Source organism: Vicugna pacos, chromosome 1 (genome assembly GCF_048564905.1).
Source record: "Vicugna pacos chromosome 1, VicPac4, whole genome shotgun sequence".
Lineage (NCBI taxonomy): Eukaryota > Metazoa > Chordata > Mammalia > Artiodactyla > Camelidae > Vicugna > Vicugna pacos.
The window spans coordinates 30,617,418-30,643,859 of record NC_132987.1 but is presented as its reverse complement, the minus strand read 5'-3'; the positions used below and the strand labels follow the sequence as shown (position 1 = coordinate 30,643,859).

At 36.5% G+C, this 26,442-nt stretch overlaps 1 protein-coding gene across 3 annotated transcripts in view; it reads right to left on the bottom strand.

Moving 5' to 3' along the window:
- MME (membrane metalloendopeptidase) overlaps positions 1-26,442 on the bottom strand; it is a 467,357-nt gene that overhangs the window by 213,437 nt on the left and 227,478 nt on the right. For all 3 annotated transcript variants that reach the window (XM_072959578.1, XM_072959582.1, XM_072959579.1), the window contains one exon: positions 25,605-25,766. The gene's annotated coding sequence lies outside the window, so the exon portion shown is untranslated. The remainder of the gene's footprint in view (positions 1-25,604; positions 25,767-26,442) is intronic.

Genomic DNA, 26,442 nt, shown 5'->3' with positions numbered 1-26,442 from the left:
AAAGCAACCTAAATGTCCATCGACAGGTTACTGGATAAAGAAGTTGTGGTATATTTATACCATGGAATACTACTCAGCCATAGAAAAGAATAAAACAATGCCATTTTCAGCAACTTGGATGGACCTAGAGATCGTCATTCTAAGTGAAGTAAGCCAGAAAGAGAAAGAAAAATACCATATGATATCACTCATATGTGGAATCTGAAAAGAAAAAAAAGAAAAAAAAAAGGACACTATGAACTCATCTACAAAACGGACTCACAGATGTAGTAAACAATCTTATGGTTACCAGGGAAAGAGGGTGGGAAGGGATAAATTTCAGAGTTTGGGATTTACAAATGTTAGCCACTATATATAAAAATAGCTTTTAAAAAGTTTTCTGTATAGCACAGGGAACTATGTTCAATATCTTATAATAACCTTTAATGAAAAAGAATATGAAAATGAATATATGTATGTATATGCATGACTGGGACATTTTACTGTACATCAGAAATTGACACAAAGTAACTGTACTTCAATTTTAAAAATTAGTTATTTAAAAAAATAAAAAATAAAAAATAAAAAATCAGTTATTGAGAAACTACTCTTTGTAAAAAAAAAGCTTTTTATTAACCTATTGTTACTATTTTACCACCATTTGCTTTATCATTTGTCATTTGCTCTGAGTACCTACTCTTGCCATGACCTTTACCTGCTTGCTAGTTCTAATCCGCACCCCAAATATATGCAGTATAATTCATATTTTAGTTATAAGGGAACTAAGATTTAAAGAGATTAAATGGATATCTGTTATTTTTCTTGCCTATTGTCCTTATAAGAATATCCTGAATTTCTTTTGGAGAACTCTTACTCTCCATCATTTGGTCAGACAGTTGGATCATCCCCTGGCTCTAGGCCTGGATCCTCTGTTCTAGGCTTAGCAAATGGATCCTCTTTGCTAGAGTGACTGGTTCAGAAATGGGCATAAGATCTAACTCAGGTAAATTAGAACCAATCAGCATTAGCTTTAGGACATTTTTCTGGAACTACTGGGAAAGAACGTCTCTCTCACTTAGAGTTATTAAGCTGTGGAATGTAGATTGGAAGATGTTAGAGATATTTTTTCCCTACCACAGAGAAAGATATATTATAAGATTTGAGAATAAAGCCCACAGAGAGGAAAGGAGGATTGACAGAAAGAGCCATAGATCCCTGGAATCAATATTTACAAGATAATGACTCAGTCATGTGAATCAACAATTTCCCTTTATGCTCAAACCAGGTTGATTTGGGATTCTGTCAGTTGCCACTGAAAACACTCTGACTAATGAAAAACCTTCTTCGCCAAGGTTATAAGATCATAAAGTGTCAGGAGCTTGAATTTGAACTAAGTCCTCTCTTAAGTCAAACCCCTCCCTGGTTCAAGTGGACAATGTGCTTTCCAATGGTCACAGAGAGCTGGAGAATAAGAAGGGGGAAATTGTATACACACAACATTTTAAGAAGCCTATTTCAGTAAACCAGTTCATTTTTTAACATGTCTGGCATACATGTCCTTGCAGAAAATCATGCTCAGCACTGTGGCAAATGAAAAAGGAAGCAGAAATCAGAATAACTCCTTGTGTAAGATATACAAAAATGGAGGATAAAAGACATAAAAGTCATAAAAAGTAAAGCAGGAAAAAAGACAAATTGGGAAGTTTGATCATTTTGAAATGAATGAGAAATTGATAAAACATTTCAGTCTGAAGTAGAAAGTAAAGGACCAAATCATTAGCCATTTCTGGTTTTCCAATGCTCTCTACAGAGTGACTTTTCCTCGGATCCTTTAGGTACATTACATTAGAGTCATCTTTAGTCCTCTCTTGCCTCCATCAAAAAGTCTCCAAATGGGTCATAATGATCCTATTTTTAGAATATTATTTTATTTTTCATATTTCCATGGGCCTGGGCATTTTTTTATATTAGCCAGGACTACTGCAGTAGTATATTTGCTATACTTCTGTTTTCAAGCGAGGGGACTTTATAACCTAAGAATGTACCAAATTAGTGTGTTTTAAACTATGGGACACTAACCATGAGTACATCATAGAATTGATTTAGTTGATTATGACCAGTGTTTCTTTTTAAAAAGAACAGAAATATTGCAAGGGTAGGTATTGCAGCACAAGAATTCTGTTTTATACAGAAGTAGATATGAGCATTGATATAGATATTAGGTATTAATATGATGTGAAGGTGCGTGCATGTGTGTGCTGAGTTTTTCCAAACAAAAAGTTTGAAAACCAATGAACTGGACAGAATGGTAATCAGCAATCAATCAAAGAGAATATATTAGCAAAGTATCTAGTGTGTGCAAACATTGCTATAGGAATCATCATTATAAAATACAAATTTGCTTTTGCATTATCCTTGCTGGGAAAACTACAGTGAATAGAAATTCCATAAGTTCGAACATGCTACAACGTTGGCCAACCAATGATGCTTCCTATGAAACAATCCTCATTCACCGTTGCTCTCTGAGCACTGCATCCTCTCCTCTCCTCTCTGCCAAGTGACAACACTACTTCCATTGAGAATCTTGTTTCAAAACACACTTCCTCTACAAAACTGTGAGGAAATTTGTCCTTGAGAAAAGTTAGCGTATATACCTCATTTGATTAAAATATGTTAACTTATTACTAAAACAGAATATGTCTACTGTAGAAAATTTAGAAAATACAGAAAAACAGATGTATAAAGAAAGAGAGAAAAGGAAAATCATTTGTACTAATCTAGAATTATCCATTATTCACATTTTGGGTAGCTAGAAATTGCCTTTAGATGGCCACAGAGAAATTTTTATTTTGAGATATTGAAGAGGAATAATAATTCTGCCCCAATTTTCCCAGTTAAAACTTGAATAAAAGATAACCAATGTGGTCATAAATCACTGATAATTAAATAATGAATAATTATCACTTTTGAGCTTTAAGGATAAGAAGAACAGGGGTTTGGCCAAGATTACCTATGATTAAATGCCATTTATAAGAATTGATGTAACTTATTTGTTTCATCAATAGCCTGTGTCAATTTTGCTGTGATTCAGAAAAGCTGGTTTTCAGAGTGTCACAATAATGTTATGGGTTGGCAGAACTATAGCGTACATTGGTTAAACCTGATGGGGAAGAACTGAAAAATCTGGGAAAATAAAACATGTGGGAAATGTTAGACTAAGTCGTTTAGAGAAAAGCAGGATTGGATCTGTAACTCTAGTTCAAGTTGCTGTTGTCTCCCTCCCACCCCTAAACCATCTCTGCCAACCATTTTTCAAAATAAATTAGTGATAAAGCTAGCAAGAATAACAAAAGTTTTGCTGAAATGCTGATATAGTTTCATTCCTTGAATATCAAGGGAAGTAAACCTGAGGTTATGAATATTAAATTTCATGGCCTGGTTTATGGTCTCATCCCTGTGTCTTGTCCCCACATTTCTGGGCCAGATTTGGAGCTCCCATTAATGTCAAATGGAGATTTGCCCTGAGGCAGGAAACTGATGGGTTTTAGGAACAGAATGAGGATTTGCCCCAGTGGGAATGAGTAAAGGAAAAGGAAGTTAGCTTTTGTAAAGAAAGCAAAAAAATCTGTCTAGAAGTTGAAATAAAAAATAAAACTTTTTCAGATATTTTTGTTATTTGATGTAGAAACCATGACAGTGTCTGAAGTTAGTGATTTAGCAGTTTTTATTCAATTGCCTTTCAGAAATAGTAGTATCTGTAAACAATAGTGTTCTGTGGTCTCTGTGGTCTTTTGTGAGAGTCTTTTCTTATCATGGGTCATAAAGATTTGTGATGAGAATTTAACAATACACTTGGTGTTTAAGAAACAAGATTCCGTCCTGGGCTTTCCTAACGGGGAAAAGAGAAAAAGGTTACTGTGTACTTCGGCAAATATGACCCTTAGACAATGACCAAAGAAATGGAAAGAAAATTATTTTATATCCCTCTAGGAAACTTCTATAAAAAAATATAAAGGGCAGCCAGCTATGGTTGAATTTCTACCAAAACTAACAAAAGCCAAAAAGGCAAAAAAAAAAATAAAAAAACCCAACCATCTTAGATTAGATGGTCACAAAGGTTAGTATCCTACCCTTATGGTCCACCTTGTTTTCTATGGACTTTGCAAGGGGACACATTCATTTCATTTCAGGCAAGTCAGCTGCTCTGGAAAACCCTGCAAGACCAGCCTCTTCCCAGGGAAAGGCTGAAAGGCAGCATCTGTTGAGCTAACCACTAGAGATTGGTGGTAATAGGCAGTAGGTGCCTGAGATACGTTGTTATTGCTTTGATTCCTACAGTTCTGCTTTGAGGGAAGCACTACTGTCCATAGGAAGCTGACCAGAAAGGAGGCCAGAAGGGTAATGTAAATTTACATAAACTAGGCTCACCTGGCATATCTGTGTTGGAGTTGGGGTTTAAATAAAACCTAACTCTGAAATTGGTGAAACCAGTGATGAGGTAGTTTATCAGAAAACAAAGTCATAAAGACATTCCTGAAATGTTTTCCTGGAGGTGCAAAATTAAAAGTGACTCACTAAGTGTGTTAACGTAGAAAGAGGAGCTACTGTCTTTGGAAAGAAGAAGAGGAAGCATAGGGTAAAGCTAAGTGCAGATCAAAATTAATTACTGCAATGAAGGACAGAGTCAACTGTGTACAAGCCATATGCCTGGGACAAAATAAAAACAATATTTGCTTCTTAATGAAGAAAAGCAAGATTTAGTGTATACACGCAATGGAAATTTGGAACACAAAAGAAAATTTGAAAACTAAAGAAAAATACAGACTGTTGATTTTAAAATAGTCTTAGAACCCTTTTTTGTAGTTAATTACAAGTGGTTTCTTTATTCTGAAATTTAGACCAAATATACTGAAGAAATATGTTTTTCTGTCTTTGAGTGAGCCTATTATGTATGTAAATAATTAGCATTCAATTTTTTTTAAGAAATATTCATTGAACAGCAAACCTTCACTATATTTCTATGTAATTGATCAAGGCCACTTATTTGAGTAAAATATGTTCAGTTAAATCACTTGGGAGGCAGTATCTTCCATTTGGAACAATCTAGAATTGAGGCTAACCAGGGTTCCTGTATTACTCATGGGCTCTGCATGTCTGGTGACATAAAGTTATACAGCAAAAAACCTATTACTTTTACAACTTTTAATGACAGTATTTTTTCTTCTTTAAAATTTATTTCCTTTAAATCTACACTAAAGATCTAACATCTACAGCTAGGCAAACAAATTAATGGTTATTATAGTATTTCTGAGAATGTCAAAGAGTTATAACACCACTAAAGAGCAAACCTAAATGTTGATTAAAATAAAATTAAACCATTAAAAACTCCACAAGTAAAAATAGTTAGGGAAACACAGTTAACTTTCACATATTAGAACATTGGTTTTTGTTGTTTTGTTTTGTACTATCCATCTTCATTTTTTTAAACTCCTTTTCCATCCACTGTCTGAATTTTTAATCAGCTAACTTTTCCTGAGAAAGATACCAAAGGCTTGGTTCAGTGAACAGATTAAATGGGAAAGAAACTTTGAAACTGAAATCAACCTTAAATAAATCACAATAATGGACAGGGCTGGGCTGGGGTGGTCACTTGCCTTGAAGCAAAATTTAAGGGGCATCAAAAAATAAAATTTTAATGCAATATTTAATGTAATTCGTAAAACATCCATGATGAAAAAAATAAAAATTTTAAATAAAGACAAGCTGTTGTTTATTTGCTTTACCACCCTGCATCATTGCACAACTGTTTCAAATCAGCCCATAGTTCCCAGGCAGAGTGGCGCTCATGGCTTCTGCCAGGTCTGTGAGGGTTGACAACAGTATGTGAACAGTGTCTTGACTGTAGAACTTTTACTAACTTTTTCTACTTGGTTCAAAATAGGGGATGGTATTGTTTTTCCTTTTGCCTCACCTCCAACGTGGCCTTGCTAAGCGCTTGATAATGAAGTGAGACCCAAGCAGCTTATACCTTTGGGTTTGAAAATGAGTGTGTTTAATATCCTGAGGGTTTGCTGCAGACAAAGCTAGGAATTATTTCATGGGGATCTAAAGAAATTAAAACATGTTCTAGCTTTCCTATCAGCATTTTGGAATGCCAAGGTCAATGTTATTACTGTTCTAGGCAAAAATATATATGCCTAATCCCTAGAGTAGTGCCTGAAGTGGATTAGCTGTCCATACATGTTAGTCCTCTGATCTCTCAAACTCATCCAGGTGGAAGAAACACTGGTTTTAGTTGTTAAATAGAAATTAATAGTAAATATTTAATAAATCATTCAAATTCATCAAGAACACTTGAAGGCCTTAAATTACTGCACTTGGTAACCTCAAGAATTTTTCTTCTTCTTTTTTTTTTTTTGGCTGGTCTTTTATATTTTCTTTCAAGGGTCTGAAGTCCTGGGTCTCATCTCTCAAAACCACAATTAAGCATAACTCAGAATCCATTTCCTAACTTCCTTCTCCTACAAGCAAAAACTAAAAGACATGCCATTTAGGTTTCTATGAGATTCTGCCCTATCTCAATGTGTGAAATTCCTTGAGATCATCTTCAGTGTTTTGAACATCACAGTTTGTTTTTGATAAATGCATATTGAATTAAATGCTGTGATTTGATTGTAGCAACAATCTGACTACCAATTTTTCCCTTTTTTTTTTCAGGTTTCAAGTGGATGGTAGATTTCATGTGCCTGACTAATTTCAGACCAGAGCAACACAATGCTTTGTGCTGGAACAATCAAAAGTACCTGGAGAGGACCAAGTCCCCAGGAAACTCAATCTGCACCAACCAAGCTGTGTGAGAATCCCCAGAAGATTCTAGGGAAAATAACCTTATTGTCTGTTTGGAAGCATTCAGAGTAGCCTGAATCCCTTTCTCAATCTTGTGGAAATCTTTTTCCTGCATACCATGTCAAAAAAACTAACACAACAACAACAACAAAAACTAAGCACCCAAGCCCAGAAATAGAAGATGACAGCAGGTTGTAACACAATTTCATTGAGTGGAAGGTTAGAGAGGGATTTTCCATTCTGGTAGCTTGAAGATCTCCTACAAATGCATTCTAAGGTTCTGGTATTTCTCCCATTTCTTTCATTTTGCCAAATATATCTGGGCAGTAAGTAACAACAACAACAACAACAACAACAACAATATAACCTAAAAGAATAGTGATAATGGTGGGCATTTTAACTCTCCTTATCAGGCTGGTAGATCACAGACTAGAGGATGGGAGATTTCAAGGCACACCACAGAAGCAACAACCTTGAGGATGAGAAGCCTTAGAAACAAGCCAGAGAGTAATACAGACATCAAGTACTGAAGAAGTTTTTCATATAGAGGAGTCACCTTTTGGTTTTAAGCGCAGTACAAGAAAATATGTCTAAAGGAATTTGATGAAGGCACACAAAAATGATTATTTTTATACAATCTCCAGAATATGTAACTAGCTTCTGGGAAAACAGAAGTTGACCATGTGATGCTGCTTAAAACTTGGTGGGATGTCATGTACATAATAGGTGTTTAATACTTTTGAAGTTCGATTTTGATATTGGTTTTGCTGAGATGCAAACCTCTTGAAAGCAATATGCCACATGGCTTTGAGTTTTGCTTAGTAGAGATATTTATTTTTCCCCAGATCAAAATGTTTTTTCTTTTTACTAGATAGTCATTAATAATCCCATAATATTTAAAAACATACAACCTAGAAGAAATGGACAAGTTTCTGGAAACATACAGTCCACCAAGACTGAATCAAGAAGAAATAGACCACTTGAACAGACTGATCACTAGAAATCAAACAGACTCAGCAATACAAAACCTCCCTCCAAACAAAAGGCCAGGACCAGATGGCTTCACTGGGGAATTCTACCAAACATACAGAGAAGAACTCACACCAGTCCTTCTCAGATTCTTCCAAAAGATTGAAAAGGAGGGAGTACTCCCAAACTCATTCTATGATGCTATTATTACCCTGATAACAAAACCAGACAAAGACACTACCATAAAAACATATACATTGATTTACTTGTTACAATATAAATAATGAATTCCTTAGTGTTGTTTTCTTAAGGGATTCAAAATCTGAAATGAAATACTATTCTCTCTGCTCACCAAAAAAATAACTACAAACTTGATAAAACAGTGCCAGTTATAACGGAAAAAATTTTGGCCATATATTATTGATTTTACAGAGATAATCTTGAAGAGGTTAAAGCTAGCTTGGAGTGTCCTAAAACACAAAGTTATTAAGGGAAATGTTTTTGATGACTTGAGCACAGAACAATTTGACCTGGATTTTGAAAGCCACGGTGCCTGGTTTAAAAGTGATAAGTAGTGGTGTAGCTGGTATTATTGCTGTTCTAAAGGGAAGAGGATTTAAGTAACATTTTTCACTTGAAATTTGTTGAGTGAAATGGAAGGAGGGTCTGTGTGAGAGACCATAATAGCTTAGGATCAATTGCATTTTCGTTCAGTCTAGTTGTCCTGCACGACAGATAATAGGTCTAAAGCCTTAATGTATGGCATCTGAAAATAAAAACTTCTAGGACTTCCAGATCCTTTCAGTGTATCCACAATAGAGACGTTCACGTTGCTCATCCAGTGGAAGAGATACGGTCAGGCTTACTCAGGCCAGCGCATTGCTTCACGACAGAAGAGAAATCTCAGGCTTTCCCATGTTATTAAAGGAGTCTCTGTGAAAACACAGACATTTCGTTTGGTATTCAGCTGGACATTGAGATGCTGTCAACTCCCCAGATCAATTTGAGTCATGTTAAAAATACTTTGGTATGTGTGGTTGGTTAACTGCAGGTGTTTGGCTGTGAAAGTTGAGGACACACAAACATGCAGCCAGAACATTGTGGTGATATGACGGGTTCACGATGATTTGAGTGGAAGCTGAGAGAAAACATCGTTTATTACCAATTAATTTTTTCCTTTCGGAAGTGTCTCTGTGAAGCCAAACATCTGTGTAAAAACAAAAAGCCTTAGAGGATTCTTTGTAAGGATTTTTTCCTCCATTCATCCAATCATTTATTTATTCAACAAATATTTACTGGGTGTTTATCATAGACAAGGTCTTACCACCAAAGAGCTTCGAAGGGGAGAAAGTTACGCACACATACCAATATTATTATAGAAGTTAGAAATAAATTGGAGAGTGCCACAAGAGAGATGTAAGTGAACTGTTACACCTGAGCAGCTTGCCTATGTATAGCTAGGAGATTCAGGGATGCCTCTGGATAAGATGGCACTAAGCTGAGCCTTAAACTGAGTATCTTCATTCTAACTGGGGTTGTGGCTATGTAACAGAGACATCTTTGGTTGCAAAGTGCAGAAAATACAACAAAAACTTGAATTAGGATACAAGGAAGGGCAAAATCCATTAGATCTTGATGGTTCTCATTCAAACCACTTGATTGGAATACAGTAGGAGCATTTTATGCAAGATTAGGAAGCGGAATGGTGTGCTTACTCCAGAGTGTGAGAAGAGATTGGTTTATAAAACCGAATCCATTAAACACTAGCCTAAGATATCAGGCTGTAAAGGCAGATGCTGCTACAAATGTCAGTAGAGGGATTTAACAGTATACAGATGAAAAAGCAGGGAGTAAAAAGCTAGTACAGTAGAAAGGCAAGGGGAGATCAAGAGGGCTTGGGACTCTGATTGTGAGGTTGAAGTTAGAGGGATGGGTGTGTATTCTAAATCTGCCACTTGCAGAACCAATACCACTTGGCACCCAATTTGAATGTGAATACTAATGATTTTCATGGTGCCATAAACCAAAGTAGTATGTACACAAAAAGGAACACGTATGTGAGGGATGAGAATATAATTAATCTGGTACATACTGAGCCTGAAGTGTAGATAGGATATGCAAGTAGCAATGTGGAGCAGGTGTTTGGGTACTAGTGCTGGACAGGTGTCAGGATGGGACCAGAGAGCTAGGAGTTCTGCAGAGGTGATAATCAAAGTCTAGTGTTCATCAGGAGACTGCATGCTGAGAAAGAAGGGAGAAGAGAACCTGATCAAATTGTCTGATAACTTAAACACCAGAACATTTAGAAAAGTATGGATATTTTATGCTCCTAAACCAACTGAATACCTACTTGGAATTTTACTTTTCATCCTCATGGTTTAATAGATAGGGACGTTTACATTTAATTGTGATTTTAAAATTTATTATTGCATATGGGTAAGTATGGTGATTTCTAACATTTGAGCTTGGTGCCAGAGTCTATATGTGAAACTGAGCAGAACCCTGTGTGCTCCCTCCCCCAGGAGAAAGGCCCCTTCATGTCCCCTGCCTCTTGTTTGTAGAAAAACTAAAGTCTCTCAGGCCTCCCTGAGTCACAAAAGAGCTGGTTTAAGCTTTTAATGATTAGGACACCTGAGTCACAGACTCAGTGTCTGATGCACAGTCCTGAGCCATTTTACAGATACAGTAGCTGCCACCAGAGGGAAAGGCTAACTGCACGATGGCCAGACCGCAGCCATGACATCAGCTGCTCCATCTTGGGCAGCACGGAATCTATGGCCAGCACAATTCCAAGAACTGGATTTAAAGAGAATGGGATTAACACTACTCCTCATAATAATCTATACCTTTGTAGCCCTCAGAATCATTATAGCTTGCTCTGTCCACATATGTAAGCAGGCAAATAAAACTGTCAGCAAAGAGAGGCGACAGACCCGTGTCAATATCTACTCTGAGAACACAGTGCTCTGTGTCAGCATGAAGAAGTTACAGAAGACAGATCTTTGCCCATAATCCCATAGAAATGGAATGATGTTCTGACAAGTAGGGATTTGTAAACAGCTTTTGGTAGGAAGGAGCTCTTTGCAGGAAAGGGCCCTCTGCAGGAGGCCCCCTTTGTCTTGTCCCTTTAGCAAAGCTATATTGTTACTAACCTTAAACCAGGTACCCCATGCTCTCCTCATCTCCAATCCAAGCATACTTCCCAAATTTTTTGATCACACAATATCTTGCCTAACCTGTTGGTTCTTTCCTTAGATCAAAGAAATAGAAATGAAGAATAAGTAATTAACCAGACGACCAGGTCTCTTGCCCAGCTTCCCCTTCAGTAATCTCATGAGCAAACTGGGTGAGATGTGAAACAGCATCTGAAGAAAGATCACAAGGAGGTGACAGTCCTGCATGCAGTGGGAGATGGTGACAAATCTGACCCCATCTCAGTGATTAGCTGAGATTACGTCCCCTTTTTCCCTTTAAAAACTTTCACTGCCAAGCAGGATCAGAGCTGGTTTTGTAACACGAGTCTGCTTTCTCCCCAGACGGCCAGATTAAAGCAACTTTTTCAGTCTCTCATTTTGACTTTAGAGCGACAAGCAGTCTGATCTGAGTTTGGTAACATAATCTCTCAATCTTTACTTGTTTTTTTAGATTGAAAAGTCTGAATGATCAAAGGATTTTTTTCTAACTGATCTCCTCAAATATGGACATAATTCATTCAGTCGTCTCTGTTTTGCCAAGCTGGTCTTCAAGTGTCCTTACTAATCTATCTGATTTTTTTATTGGAGATATTTGGAAGCTGCTCTGAAAATTCCTTTTGGTGAAAAATAATTGATTATAGTAAACATCCAGGAACATATTTTTTATATCATTTGTATTGGTTAAAACTTGGAATAAAGGATATTTCAAACTCCAAAGTCAGAAGAGTATTTGGACATCTCATGCAAATTTAGCACATAAGCTTATACTTTCCTTGTGTGTTGATGTCATTCACAGAGATGTAGAAAATAGTCTTATTATGTAAAGTAATTTCATTCAAGGCAGTTTATATATTTTTTGTTTGTGAAAGCAGAAAGCAGAGCCCCTCACACATAGCAGATACTTAATAAGTGCTAATTCAAGTTAAATTTAAAGTGAGCGAAAAAGGAGGCTGGCACTATTAATATCTTAGAAATGTTAGTGTTGTCTAGCTCTGCAAATGGAGCAACAGATCGCTGCTGAGGGATGGACTAATGAAATAATTAATAATTGCCATGGCTAGAAAACAATATTTTCATAATGACAGATTATCTGTGTATGGAAATGTGCCTATGTTAACAAGATAATTCCACTCAAAACAATAAATAATTTGACATCTGTGTTGGAAGGCCTGGAAAAAAATACTAAAGAAATTCAGTTAAAGATTTTTAACACAGTTAAATGATGAACACATTTCATAGACAGCAAGATAAAAGGGAATGTGATATATCCAAGTGTATTTTATTTCCTAGAATGTTATTACACAAGACTCTCAAAATTACATTTTTGGGAAAGTGACTGTAATTTCGAGTGGCTAAGAAAGTTATTCAGCCTAGGAACTGGGAGATAGATTAAAGGTTTATTTGTAGTAAATCCCTCTAGCCCTGAGTCAATATATATCCTTTCATGCCAGAAATGATAAAAAAAAATTAAAGCTATTTTATTTATGCAGAATTGAGCTAAAATTGGCTTTTTGAGAATTCATTGCCCTCTCAGTTTAATGTGTTTCTTTAATAAGGCAAATGTAATTTTGCTCTTGTTGTCGATGTCTTGAAAAAAAGAATCCTTCAATGTTACAATGATTGTGTTTTCTGATCTGTATGTCCTCAGCTTAACTTCCAAATACAAAGATATTTTTACAAAATACAAAAGAACATAAGAATTTGGGAGGTTTTGTTAATGACAGTACAAAAACAAGCAAGTTTCACTAAAAATTACACTATATATACATATATTTTTTAGGACTCTAATCTCTGCCTTCATTTTCAAATGGTCTTCTTTTCTGTGTCTCTGGGGACAATTATTTTAAGGCAAGCTCCCTGTGTTCTCTCAAGTAATGAATGAATTCATTACATGAATAAACTCTCTTCCCTTTCTCTGTAGGTTAATCTTTAAGACAAACCATACTTCACTTTCAAAAATAACCAACTTGGGGCACATATTTTAATTCTTTTTTTTTTTTTCCTTGATGCATGTCATCCTTGAAAATTCAGAGAACTAATTCAATGTTTAGGAAATGTTTCTCCTCTAATCAAAAACAAAAGAGCTGAAAGAATGCTTTCTTTAAGGGAAATTTAATTATATATTTTTGGGTTACCTAATTCTGTACTCACACACATGCTGTTTTCTAAAAACTCAAAAGAGCTCTTTGAATCGTTTGTCTTAAGCATAGGAAGTTCTATTTTGCCAAGTATAAGAGAGTTGTTGGTGCCAAGGGTTTCAAGTTTACTTAAAATTAAATTACAACTCATATTTGAGGAAACTTGGCAAAAACCTGGCAACATGTCATCAATGGAAAACAAAATCAGCTTATGATTTCTGGGTACCTAACAAAATAGTCAAAAGGACAGTACAGTAAATGCAGATGGAGACTAGGTTCTTTATGACCGACCACTGAGCCACTATGAATCTCTGAAAAAAACTTACAAATTGGAGGAAATTTTTTTACTGTAACATTTTATCACAAGTATGCAATGATAACCATACTACTTACATTTCTTAAGTGCCAGGTGCTTTGAGAAGGGCTTTGTAAACCTAATGTAGTTTAATCCTCTGAAGAGCAGTAGGAGGTAGATGCTACTGTTACATGAGAAGACTGAGCAAGAGAGAGATTAGGTAAATTCCCCAGTTTACAGAGGTCTGGGATTTGAACCTGAGGACCTCACATCAAGGCAGGCTTAATGGTGATGGTGGATCCCACTAAAAAGCCAATGTACGTAAGGAAAGAGCGTGAATAGTAATGATCAGTTTAACCTGGAAAGTGAACATTTTCTTAATTCTGACATATTATCTTAATACCTGTGATTCTTAATTCTTTCTGGGTTCCTGACGGCTTCAGCAATTAAACAAAAGCAAAGGACAGCCTTTCTATTAAAAAAACAAAACAATACAAAAAAAACACGCGCACATAAATCATTGCTTAGCGTTTCAGAAGATTCACAGGTAAAAACCTAGTCTTCCCTTCCCCTTTTCACCTTCCTAGAAAATTAAATTTTAGTTAATTACCAGGATGGAGAGCCCTCTTACCCTATCACACACTTCACCTATTATTAGATGTGTACTTATTAGATCAGTATAAAACTGCTGTGCTTAATTACACTTGATCTTTTCTAGAAAGAAAGAAAATTCATTGACTTGAACAGGTACCTATTCATGGCAAAAGGAAGATATTTGAATTGAATTGGACAATCTCAAACACCAGTTGAAAAGTTGACCTAAATTTCAATGATGCATTAGAAATTTCACTGTATTAATGTCAGAGTCCAAGTAACTGAGAGTTCTCCAACTCAAAATGGAATTAAATGAGTGACTTGAAGAAGTTTAAATTTACCTTGTGTCAGTCATCCCTTGCTTAGTCGAGTCCTGTCCCTGCAAGTTTTAGATCCATCTGAGCGTTCTCTGGGTTGTGACGCCAAATCCCAGAATTGAGAAGCTGTCAACTTGACAAGACATCGATAATTTTATTCCTTCTATCAAACAGAGTAGTTCTCAAAGGCTATAGCACTTGGAACATAATTATGAACTGACTTCTGTGCATAGAATCATGACCTTTCTAAATTGCTACCACTATGGTGGTCTATGGCTACTTTCTGACACCAAGGGAAACACCCCAGCCTTGTTTCTGATTTTTCTCACTGCATCCCAGGAGGATTAACAGCACCTGCATCTGGCACATAAAGTTTCTTTGTTTCACCCTGCACTCTTGGTCCCTCATATTTGAGTAACCTCTAACTATTAGTGGATCCATTCTTCTATAATTTGGTAATTGTGAGCAGCCAGGTCTTCCTCAATAAGAGTTTGGAGGAGGGGAACCTTCACCCTTGTGGTTATGTTTGTCTCATTCCTGCCCATCTCTCTATGCCCTCAGTTTCCTGTTCTACAAAACTGGGATAGTAATAGTTATCCATAGAAGTATTAGTGAAGACTAAAGGAGTTAATGCATATGAAGAGCCTAAAACAGTGTTTGGCACTATCAAAATTTTGCTGGTGGTTGTTATGAACAGTATTATTATAACACTACTATTACTGCCCTGGCTTGAGCTCAGTCAAGAATGGCATGTGGCTAGTTCCCAGCTACAGTTAATGGTCTTACAGTTAATAATAGCCAGGTTGAGAAGGAAAATTCAAATATATTCACTCATTAATTTCTGTGATATCCCCTATGCGTCAGGCACAGTGTTACTTCTGACAACTTCTCATGACCTAATTAAGTCAGAGTAGCTATGTTTAAACAATAACCAGAAGTGTCACAAAGATAAATTCAGAACTGAAGGTAAAGCATGCCTAGACACTTGGTCAGTGGCGTGAATGGCATTTCCTTGCCTATCTTGGCTGAAGCAAGGTTCCCTTCCCAACTGAATTCCTGCCCTTTTAACTGACAACACTTACACTTTGTTCTTGTCTCTGCTTGAAAAGAGCGACTTTTCTGCACAGTTTCATCTTATTTCTTCACTGGGCTTCCCACGGACAACCACAGTGCTTCCCTTGTTTGGATCAGTTAAGTCATTTCCCAAGGATGGCAAGCACTTCATCACTGCCCTTCTCATCCTGTTTATCACAGTTCTTGACATCTATTGGTTCTGTAAGTTGATTCAGCCTAATGGATTTGTTTGGTGTTGAAGCTGTGTCAGGTATGGAGGTAAAAAAGGTGAATATTCAGCTGTTTTTCCCCTTGAGGAGCTTTATAGTTCCATGTGGAGGGGACAGACCCAAAAGTAGGACACCTCCATGTGTCACAGCGAGTTTGAGTGCACAGGATGCTTTGGCACCATCCATGTTACAGCTTCTCCACCCCCCATTTCTCATTACGGCACGTACCCCACCCCCATTATGTGAAAACCTGGTGTTCTTGACTCACACAGTCTGTAGGTGTTAGTTACCATCTGCGTTTTGTACTCTGGGATTTTTCCAGTACCAGTGATGGGTTGTACTGAATCATTTATTTACGTTTCCTTGGCCAGTTTATTTTGACATATGACATATATTTACTGATGGAGGAAACACAAGCAGTTTGTGAGTGTGGTGCCATGCTTTTCCTTTGGAAATTGACGAGAGACCTCATTTAAGTTTTACTAGCTGAATAGTTACCTTGACGTTTTTAAATGGGTCCAAAGTAGTACATGCTGCACAATCCCTTCTGTGTGTGTACACATGTGTACACACACATGTTGTGAAGGCAGGGAAGAACACAATAACACCTGTACGAGGTGTTATTTGAACAGTATTTGAAGGAAAGGAAAACAAGGGGCATGTCACTAATTTAGACCCATCTACTTGTTTATTGCCAGATGTACTTGTCTGGTCTAAGTATCCATATTTTCATTAATCCTAGTGCTTGCTATGAAATAATTTCTTGTTTCATGCATTTTAAAATCAATCCAGATCTAGGTTCAGTCAATATTTAATAAACTGTACAAACTGTTTTCACTTTATTGAAGTGAAGTGGCTCATCTAGCGCCAGAATAACATTTTCTTATAGTTATTGTGTCTGCAATTCTGGTTACTTCCACACGGAGAGTAGGGGTATCTAGTTGTGACTTGTGGGACCACAGATTAGATCTGCCCATGTCAGGGTACAGAACAGTAACATATTATTAGCCCATGATCCAATTTCCTACATGATGCTTCAGCCAAAACATAACTCTTGGTTCTCCTCCCACCTCTCTGAATGCTGCTTTTGGCACACTTTTGTAGTCTTTGGTCCCTCTGCTGGCATCTCCAGTGTTACCCAGGATTCTCTCCTTGGCCCATTTCTATCTATCTTTTTCTTACACATGCTCCATCAGCTGTCTCATTCACTCTCACGACTTTCAAGTAACACCCGTAAGACAATGAACCCCTGATCTGTATCCCCAGGCTTGATCTTTGGGGCTCCCTAAAGAAATCACCAGGATTGCCCTCTGGCACTACAAGCCCAACCTGACTCTATCAAAACCCATCATTTGCTCCTCCTCTCTCCCTCTTCATGATGAAGCATCAATCCTCTATGTAGAAACCAGAGTCAACCTTGATGCCCTTTCTCCTTTACCCCAGTGGACCTCCTCTGTTCTGTCTGCTTCCCTGACACTGCTTTAATCAAAGTCTTTATCATTTCTTACCTGCATGATTGACAGACCCACTATCTTTAATTTCTTTCTTCTATCATCCACATTGTCATGAGTGCTGTCTCTCAAAAGCACACATCCTTCACTATGACTTACCCTCATGGCCTGTAGGGTAAAGTTCAAACTTTTCAACAGGACCTACAAAGCCCTCTTCCACATTTAACCAAGCAAGTAGCCCTCATCTCCTGGCTCAGGTCTCCTCACAATATTCTAATAGGTCCTTCACCCCAGACCCTTCATCTTTCCCTAAATAGTCTCTGCCCATTCATTCTTTTGTATTTTGTTCATGCTGTTTATTCTGTGTGGACTGTCCTCTCTCTTCCTTCTTCTATGCCTAGAAAATTCTTCCTCATTTTTCAAGACCCATCTCAGGTCTCACCTGACTGAGATGCCTTCTCCACCTTTCACACTAAATGTAGGCTGCTCCCCCACATTGATTCCACAGCACTCTGTACTTAGGTTGAATATGTTCAACACCCACAAATCAGTGTTATGATCATTTATTTCTTATTTTTAAATTCAACAAAACTTTGAGCTCTAGTTGGATAGGAAACTTCAAGTCATCTAACATTTTTCCATCATCATACACAAGACTCCCTCAACTATGAACCAAATAAGTAAAAACTTCATAGTAATAGCTAAAGAAGTATCAGGGAAAGTTATCGTGTAGCTCTTTTCTTATACCCATCCTCAACTGTCAGTCATTGATTAGTCTATCTTTTGGCTTCCTCGTTCTCCTTTCAAACTAATGTTCATCTTCTTTTCATGTATTGGCTTTTAGTATTGCAAAGCATTAGAACTGGACATGTTTATAGTTTCCTGGTGGTCTGGGGTATTAATATTTTAAGCGCTTTTGAGTTTAATAGCCTATCTTTCTCTAAACTAGACCCATCCGTGAAATAGCGCTGAGTGCCTCCTCAGGTCTCCCACATCTGAAATGCCCTAGCTGTTCCATCCTTATTGGAAACATTTTAAGGGCAGAGATAGCTTTTTGTTACTCTAACTTACTATTAATCTAAGGAATGACTTTGAACCACATTCACCTGCCTTAGTGGTTGACGCATCTTTATTTTTTTGTGACCAAAGTTTATAAATAAAGATCAGGACACCAATTTTTCTCAAATCATCCTAAACTGTATTGGGCCTCTTTTTCCTGTCAGAACAGGATTTTCCTTGCAAGTTGTGATTCTCACTCCACCACTTCCTCCCTCTTTACAGAAACTTCATACACATTGAAGGGGCTTCACGTGACCTGTTATTTTTAAAACTAGATTTTGTCAGATATGTGCTTTCTGTTCACAAAGAAGCACTGCCATTTTCTTCTGAATGTAATGGGGCAGGGGGCAGAATACCCTTTTAAACAAAAACTAAAGCAATTTTTAAAACATATGCTGGCAAAGAATGTAGTCCCAAAAGATATTTCCTCTCATGATAAATCAAACTCTAATTCATGAATTTTTAAAATTATTCCTTCCTGCTGTGGACATAAATTTCTAAAGTGTGTATGTGTGTGTGTGTGTGTGTGTGTACACTAATTATTGACAAAGTGGGGCGCAGAACAAATCATGACCAAAAATGCCTTTTAAAATAATTTATATATCCATATCTCTTTTCTTTTCTCAATCTGACGTCACTATTTTAATGGTTTTTACGTTTACTACTAATACATGAATCTGTTAAATCACCTTTTTACGTGGAAAGTAAAAGCTGTGAAATACAAACATGCTTGCAAGTTAATAACAGTAAGCTAGCATTTACTGAACACTTACCATGTACCATGCACTCTAATAAGCACTTTACACAGATTGTCTCATTTTGATCATGAGTTATAATCAAAATGGAAACACTACAAGAAGCACTTAAAAGCAAAGTAAAAGCAATACATTTACAAAATATACAAACACCCTGAATAATTTCTTTTGTCCTCATATAAGCACAGCCCTCAGTCTGCATTTGATCCTCAGTTAACCACAGACAAATTAATTTTATACTTGCTTTCATTTCAGTCAGGGAGCATTAAAGATACAGGTCCACAATTAGGCATTCTTAGTTTATCAGTGGGCCACATACACTCGGGGGAATTGTAAACAGGAAACCAGACCTGGAGAAACAAGGACTCATTTACCTATCCTACTTGTTAACTATTTTAACCTTGTAAAACAGGCAGTACTACATTAGTACACTGCTGTTCTCAGTCACTCTGAAGTAGCAAGTTCACTATTGTTAATTGTTCAGTAGTAAACAACAGCAAAAAGGAAATGAAGAGATGCAAAAATGTCTTCTCTCAAAGAATTTAAGAAATTGAAATGATCTTACCCTTCTGAGGCAAAAGTGATTTTACAGTTACAGAGACCCAGAAAGTTTCAACATCCTGCAGGAGGTCACACAACCAGTGAGCAACGGGTGAGGCTGAAACCTGTGTCTTCTGTCTCCTGTGTGACCATCTTTTGACCATAGAGAATATCTTTTCCTAGGATTTCTCCCTTTCCATTTAATTTCCTCATGCGACTGATTTTATTTTATGTATTTTATTATTTTTTCCTTCTACTTCAAATTTATCTTGCTGGTTTCTCTATAGTCTCTTGCCTTTGCGTTCTTTCCTTGATTTATAAAAGGTTTTATTTCCCCTGCAGAATTTCTTTGTGTTAAGTATTTGACTATTTTTGAATTACCTCTTACTTTTTCTGTTTCCACTCAGAAACTCCAAAAGGGGTTTAGAAATTTTAAGATGTTGAATGCCAGTTCTCCAAATCAATCAGCCAAGATAACAATAACCAAAAGCCAACCAAAAAGAAAAATGCTATTTAGCCAAGTTTGTTCATCTTAGCTTTGAGTTTGCTTCTTTCTTTCTTTCTTTCTCTCTCTCTCTCTCTCTCTCTCTCTCTTTCTTTCTTTCTTTCTTTCTTTCTTTCTTCCTTCCTTCCTTCCTTCCTTCCTTCCTTCCTTCCTTCCTTCCTTCCTTTCTTTTTTTTGGAGGTACAGCTGGTGCAGCTGAATCCTGTATGTTGAAATTTGAATGTTTTTCATTTTGGAAGATAGTAGTAAATCTGAGAGTAGAACAGTTATTCCAACAAAAATGTCTTTAGAAGTATGTTCTTACACCGGAGAGAAAATAAGTATGATATTCTTGGTTATTTATTGCTTTTAATTCACAATTTAGCAGTTGGTTACCACATAGTCTTGTGTTTATTTTCTGGCTATTCTATGTTGGTTCTGTCTATTCTAAACAAAATTCAATAATATGCTACCATGACCAGTTTATATGCTAATCTTAAGTTTCAAACGTGTTGGTATTGTGTCTACGCTTTTTAAAAAAAGGCATGCATCTTCTCAAATAAACTCCATTTCCTGTCTTGTCTGAATCACTTGTCAGGATTAAGTTCAAATAAGAGGGCACAGAAGGACCCATATGCCCCGTTGACTGAAGAAGCGTAAAGTGTTTCCTCACAGAAGAACTGAGAAATGATAAGATTCCCTTTATATTTTTCTTATTTCCCCATGGTGATCTCCTTTAACCTACACCTGTGACCTGCACACGTGAGGCCTGTGATGTAATACAGAAAGGTAAAGACAGGAGAAGGTTGGAGGAAGGTTTGGGAGAGGTCTGTGATGAGCACAGGGACCTCAGCGTTTAAGTAACTACCACCACCACTGTTAAAAGGCAACGGCTTATTCAAGCTGCCTTGGGAAAATTTTTTAAAAACACACAAAAACTGAAGCATTTATCTTGTAGTAACCTGTGGTGAAAAGGAATATGAAAACAAATATATGTATGCTTCTATATGACTGAAGTATTGTGCTGTACACCAGAAATTGACACAACATTGTAATCTATACTTCAATTTAAATATCTATATAATATAAAAATATATATAGCATATATGTATAAAAAAGATCAATTCTGAGGGGAAAGTGGAATGGAAATATATGGTCAGTAAGAAAAAGATATGACAACATTTTTGCATGTAAAATAAGAGTTTGTTTAAGTATTTTGTAAATTGATGTTTACTGACATATCAAATCATAATGGTATTTAGAGTCCATTGGATACATTTAAAATATTGATCTGACAACTCCGTTTTAAGATACCAATATGTAAAGTTCACTGGAAAGTAAATGGCTTGCAATGATTTAAACTTAGTGCAAAAAATGTTAAATATCAATTTTAAAATGTACAAGAGGGTGCATGGTTTTTCAGAATCCTTTTAGGAAGTATCCCAAAAGTATTGTCTTCATTCTTCCAGTGTAGTCATACCGAGTATATACAAGCTAAATCTAATATTTTAATATAAACTACTTTTCTTTTTTCTTTATGTTGCAGCTTGGACATTATTTTGATTTATCAAAGTTATATGTTTTGGGTAGTTAAAAAAAAAAAAGCGCTTCAGCTGTGTATGCATGTGTGTTTGGTTATTTTGTTTGGCCTAAAGAGGATTAAAGGGACCAAAGGAATGTTCACTCACCCCATCCAACCTTGCCATTTTGCAGCAAAGTGTCATTTCTGATCACTGGTTTAGTTTAACATGTGCACAGAGCACATAATTGTTGTCTGGGTTCATCTGAACAACACTTCCCCACATTTCTGGCAGGAGTTATAACCAGAACAGGACATCCATGAGACATTAGCCTTGGCCCACAACATGCTCGGTGCAGGAAGGAATCCAGACAGAGGGGTTTGGTGAAAATGAGAAAGTGGCTCTAAAAGAAATGGCACATGTTCACCTCTTCTTTGTACTCCTTTCAGTGGTGATTTTTATAGGAATTTAATTTTGTTTCCTATCCACCTGACTTTAATAATATCTAATCCCCCACCCCTTAATTGTTCATTCAAATCTACACTACAACTGAATCAAAGAAAGTACTGAAGCATCTAGCTGGGATAATAGAATTTAAAAAGATAAAGTAAATAGAGAACAATACATTGCAATTCAAGGTAACTTTCCCTGCTACTCCAGTCTACATTCATTTTGCCCTTCTTTGTCCTCTGTAACATTTCAATCTGCCCCACTCAATGAGTCCTGATTGTCTGCTCTGTTGTATTTATGCCAGTTCAAAAGAGACAACAGTATATAATCAAATAAGGCAATGTTTATGGTAATGCTTTGCAAACTATCAAGTATTGTGTAGTGTATTTAAATTTATTCTGTGTTACTTGTGGTTCTCAAATGATGTCATCATTACTTTACAAATTTTCTCTTATCTAGCATTGTGCTAGACAAAAGGAGGGTCTGTATCATTGATACACTTAATAATCAATCATTATTTATATTTTTAAAATTATTCTTGACTACTGAAGAGCATACTGACTAAGTGTTAATATTCATCAAGGACTGATTCCATTAAAGTCAGATATAACTTCTGAGAGAAGCATTCAATTTAAAAGGCAAGAGTTCAGTGTCCTTATTCTTAAATTCATGTTTCTTTTCCCCTTCGAATAAATTAGTTAGATTTTTCCATTTGAAAATGAAGATTATTTCAACATTGCTACATAGATTCTAGAGGTATCAAAAGATTTTAATAAAAAGAAAGCAATTTAAAAAAATTGATTCCTATGACTATTAATAATCCCTGAACAGTAACCTCTTTGAAAACAGAGACTCTCAGATATTATCTTTGGATTGTTTTTGGTCCCTGGAAAACTATGTTATAAAGGCTTAATTAAGGTATTTTGAATAAATGAATAGAAGTCTGATAGTAGGGAAGTAAACCTGCGACCCGCAGACCTTGGCTATAACTACTGCTACCAAAAGAGAATTAACAGCATGAGCAGTATTTAGTCATCAAATAAGAAATAGCTGGAAAATTTATTTTAACTTAGGAGTCAGATTTTCATGCTAATAATCATGGAGCATAAATTGGTCTATAATAAAAGAATATTTCCTTTGAAAATGACTTGTTAACTTTCATTCCACAATGGAGGTTTTATACTGCAGAATACTTAGGTTTGCTCTGATAAGGATATACAGTTGGAATTGCTACGTTATTGATGTTATCTTTTTTCATTTTTAATTTTTTGGGACAGAGGTAATTAGGTTTTTTATTTATTTGTTTGTTTGTTTATTTATATGGAGGTACTGGGGATTGAACCCAGGACCTCATGCATGCTAACATGCGCTCTGCACTGAGCTATACCCTCCCCCTTGAGGTGTTATCTTAATAATGGAAGTGTGCCTAAATTAATTGGGAAAGATAAAGCACGTTCAAAACGGGAAAGGAAGAAATATCAATGATCACAGGAAAAATCTGTAATACCAAGATAAAGGATTTCCTGATACTAAACTCTAAAAGATTATGTCAAAGGAAACACTGTTATAGGGCAGCACTCCATCTGTTAATTTTCTATCTCCTCTGCTGAATCCAGCTCCTCTTCCTCCTATGTAACTGTCTCCCAAGATTCTCTTCTCTTCCCTCAATATTTATTCTCTTTCTCATTGAAGACAACCCCAGAGTTTGAATGCAAGTCCATATTTGCAGCTACATGCAGGAAATTTCTGTTTTAATATCCTATTTTCATCTCAAACCCAAGACAGAAAATCTGAACCCATTCCTTTAAAATAACTCTTGTACCTAATTTTCTTATTTTCCTCTTTAGTCACCTATTAGAGGAAATTGGTCTCATTCTTTTTATTTGCTATAGCCAAATTCTCTCCAAAACATGTACTCTTTCAAACATGTGTGGGAAATTTGTAGGCATAAGGTCACATTTACAAGAGAATTCCTCTCCCTGATAGCAGTAAAGCTAACTGGGAAAACAAACAAACAAAAGCAAGAAAAAAACATCTGTGCTGACATTTAGAAAGGTCTTAACCTCATAATACAAATCCAACAACTATCATCAAGATGCAAGTTCAATCTGATTACACAGGACACTAGTTTCTAAGCACAGTGCAACAAGTGTCACTGAAGTGAAGGGAATAAAAATGTTGCAGAAACAAGCAAACATATGAACATGCAGGCCTTTAGTAATATCCACTATCCATTGCTGCCATCTAGTAGACAAGTCTGCTTTCGATTTTTTACCCTTTATGAGCATCTTTTTCACGACTTCATCATCACACTTTGGCTGTCTCTCCCTCTCTGTGGGATCCAGGCCTGCCCATTCTCGGCTCCTAATCTCCTCAGGTTGTTTTCATTCCCTAAACTTTTCAATAACCCAAATTAAAAACAATGCATGAACATTTGTTAATTTGAATAATAAGGTTTGAGATTTACTGCAACTTCTTTGATATTGGTTTAAGTAAGATATTTTCAAACTATTAACAGGTCAGATCTTCCTTCTAAAGGCCTCATCTCGAGAAGGCAGCATTCCCCATTAGCAGCAAGTGTTCTTTCCGAAAGCGAGATAAATTGGATAGTTGATTATCATTGTGCTGATGAAACGATCTATCAGTATGCCAATTTCTTGAAGTATAGACCCAAGATCTGAATATAATTATTGTAAAAGACTGGAATATCAAATATTTTCTGTGCTGATATGCAATAAAGCAAGCCCTAATTTGTAGGAAAAAATATCCACTATTTAGAGAGGCATAGTCTATAAACATGAATGGACTGTAGAAGATAATAGAAATATTCTGTCTTGAGCCAATTCCTCACCTGCATCTCAGCCAGAATCTAAGAGAAAGCTCTAAGTCCAGCCGCTTCCTACTTGAGAGGGGTAAGATCTAGAAGTATGTCTACTGTGAAACAAACTTTAGGCAACAATGACCAAATACCCAAGGACTCAAAACAGAAGCATGGAACGGCAGTCTGGCTGACTTTTCATCCAGGGGTGAACATGCAGAAGCAGGAGAACAAACCAATTCCCGGCAGTACTGCCTGAGCTGCTGTCACACCTAACAGGCCCTCAGCCAGACTTGCTAGATGTGGAGCCTGGGTGTCCAACAAATTCTAAAAGAAACAGCAGCATAAATCTCTTTGACCACGCTGCTCACATCCTCACTTCCCTTCCTTTGGTCCTCAGGGGAATGAATGACAATATATGCTAAAAAACCTCCATCTTCTTTGTAAAGAGGAAGATCTGAAGGGAGTCAAGGAGATGTTTCCCACCCTATTTTAGGGAAAACAGCAGAACACGTAGATTGGCCCCTAGTCAAAGGTAAGGAAGTTGCATGAGGAGAAGGATCATATTGATTTTGTTCATTCTTCTAAGGCCAGTACCTCTGGCAGCGCCTGGCATAAAAGGTGCTCAATAAAGATTTGACGAACAAGTTATTATTGCAAGAGGTAAGAGTACAGATTTTGAAGTTAGAGAGGTGGTTAAGCGGCTTAATTCTGCAACATCTTAGCTTTGTGTCCTGGGACGAGTTATAAAATGCTATGTATCCTCATACATGCAATTCAGGTAACAGTCATAGTTTGTTGTGGGGATGAAAAGACATAATATTTTCAAGACATGCAGCACATGACTCTGCTGGTTATTTTCCCTTTGGTCCCCCAGCTTAGTTGTCCAGTAACATTGTTTCTACCTCTTACCTCTTCAGGTCTATGAACTGGTAAGCATTCCCCACCGATTCCTAAACATCCTTTATCTGTCCCTTAATCCCCATCACAAGTCTGTAAGGACTACTTCCATGAAAGTTTCTGGAATCTTCTGAATTGGATTCTTTTCTCTGATAGGATTTAGTGATACAGGGCCTGGAAAGGAATAATAATAATAAAAAAGGATTAACTTTTGGCAGTAGCGTTGGCAGGAGTAGCTGTACTGGTAGTAGTCAAAGAAGTACGGTAGTCAGAGTAGTGCAGTAAGGGTAGTGGCCACTGTTACCGTTATGAGCAGAAAGGCTCCAAATATAAAAGAAAAACTGCTGCAGCAAAAGAAAAGTGGCTAAAATGAATACAGTACTCCCTTCTATGGGAGGTAAGTTTAGACTGTACAGGTATTTCATTAGCAAGAAAATTAAAGACAATGTGGAATTTTTTTCGATACAAAATGTTTTTAAAATTTGATATAAAAGATTCAGCAACTAAACATAATAACACTAAGGAAAGAAATAATGGAGCAAATTAATGCTTTTATAAAACATAATGAATTTTAAACCAGGACACATCTAGAAAATAGAATCAGTAAAAGACTTGATAACTTAATTTTAAAAAATAGCAAGAAAAAAATCTTTTAATGAGAATTATAAAATAGACATTAGAACCCACTATATGGATACTTGATCTTCTGAAAAACAGAACAGAAAAAAAAAATTCAAAGAAATATCAGCATTAAAGTATTTTAATGAATTAACATAGTCCTTAATTTAGAAAGTTTCACTACCCATGAGAGAGAAGGAAAGAGAAATAGAGAAAGATAGAGATTGTGCTG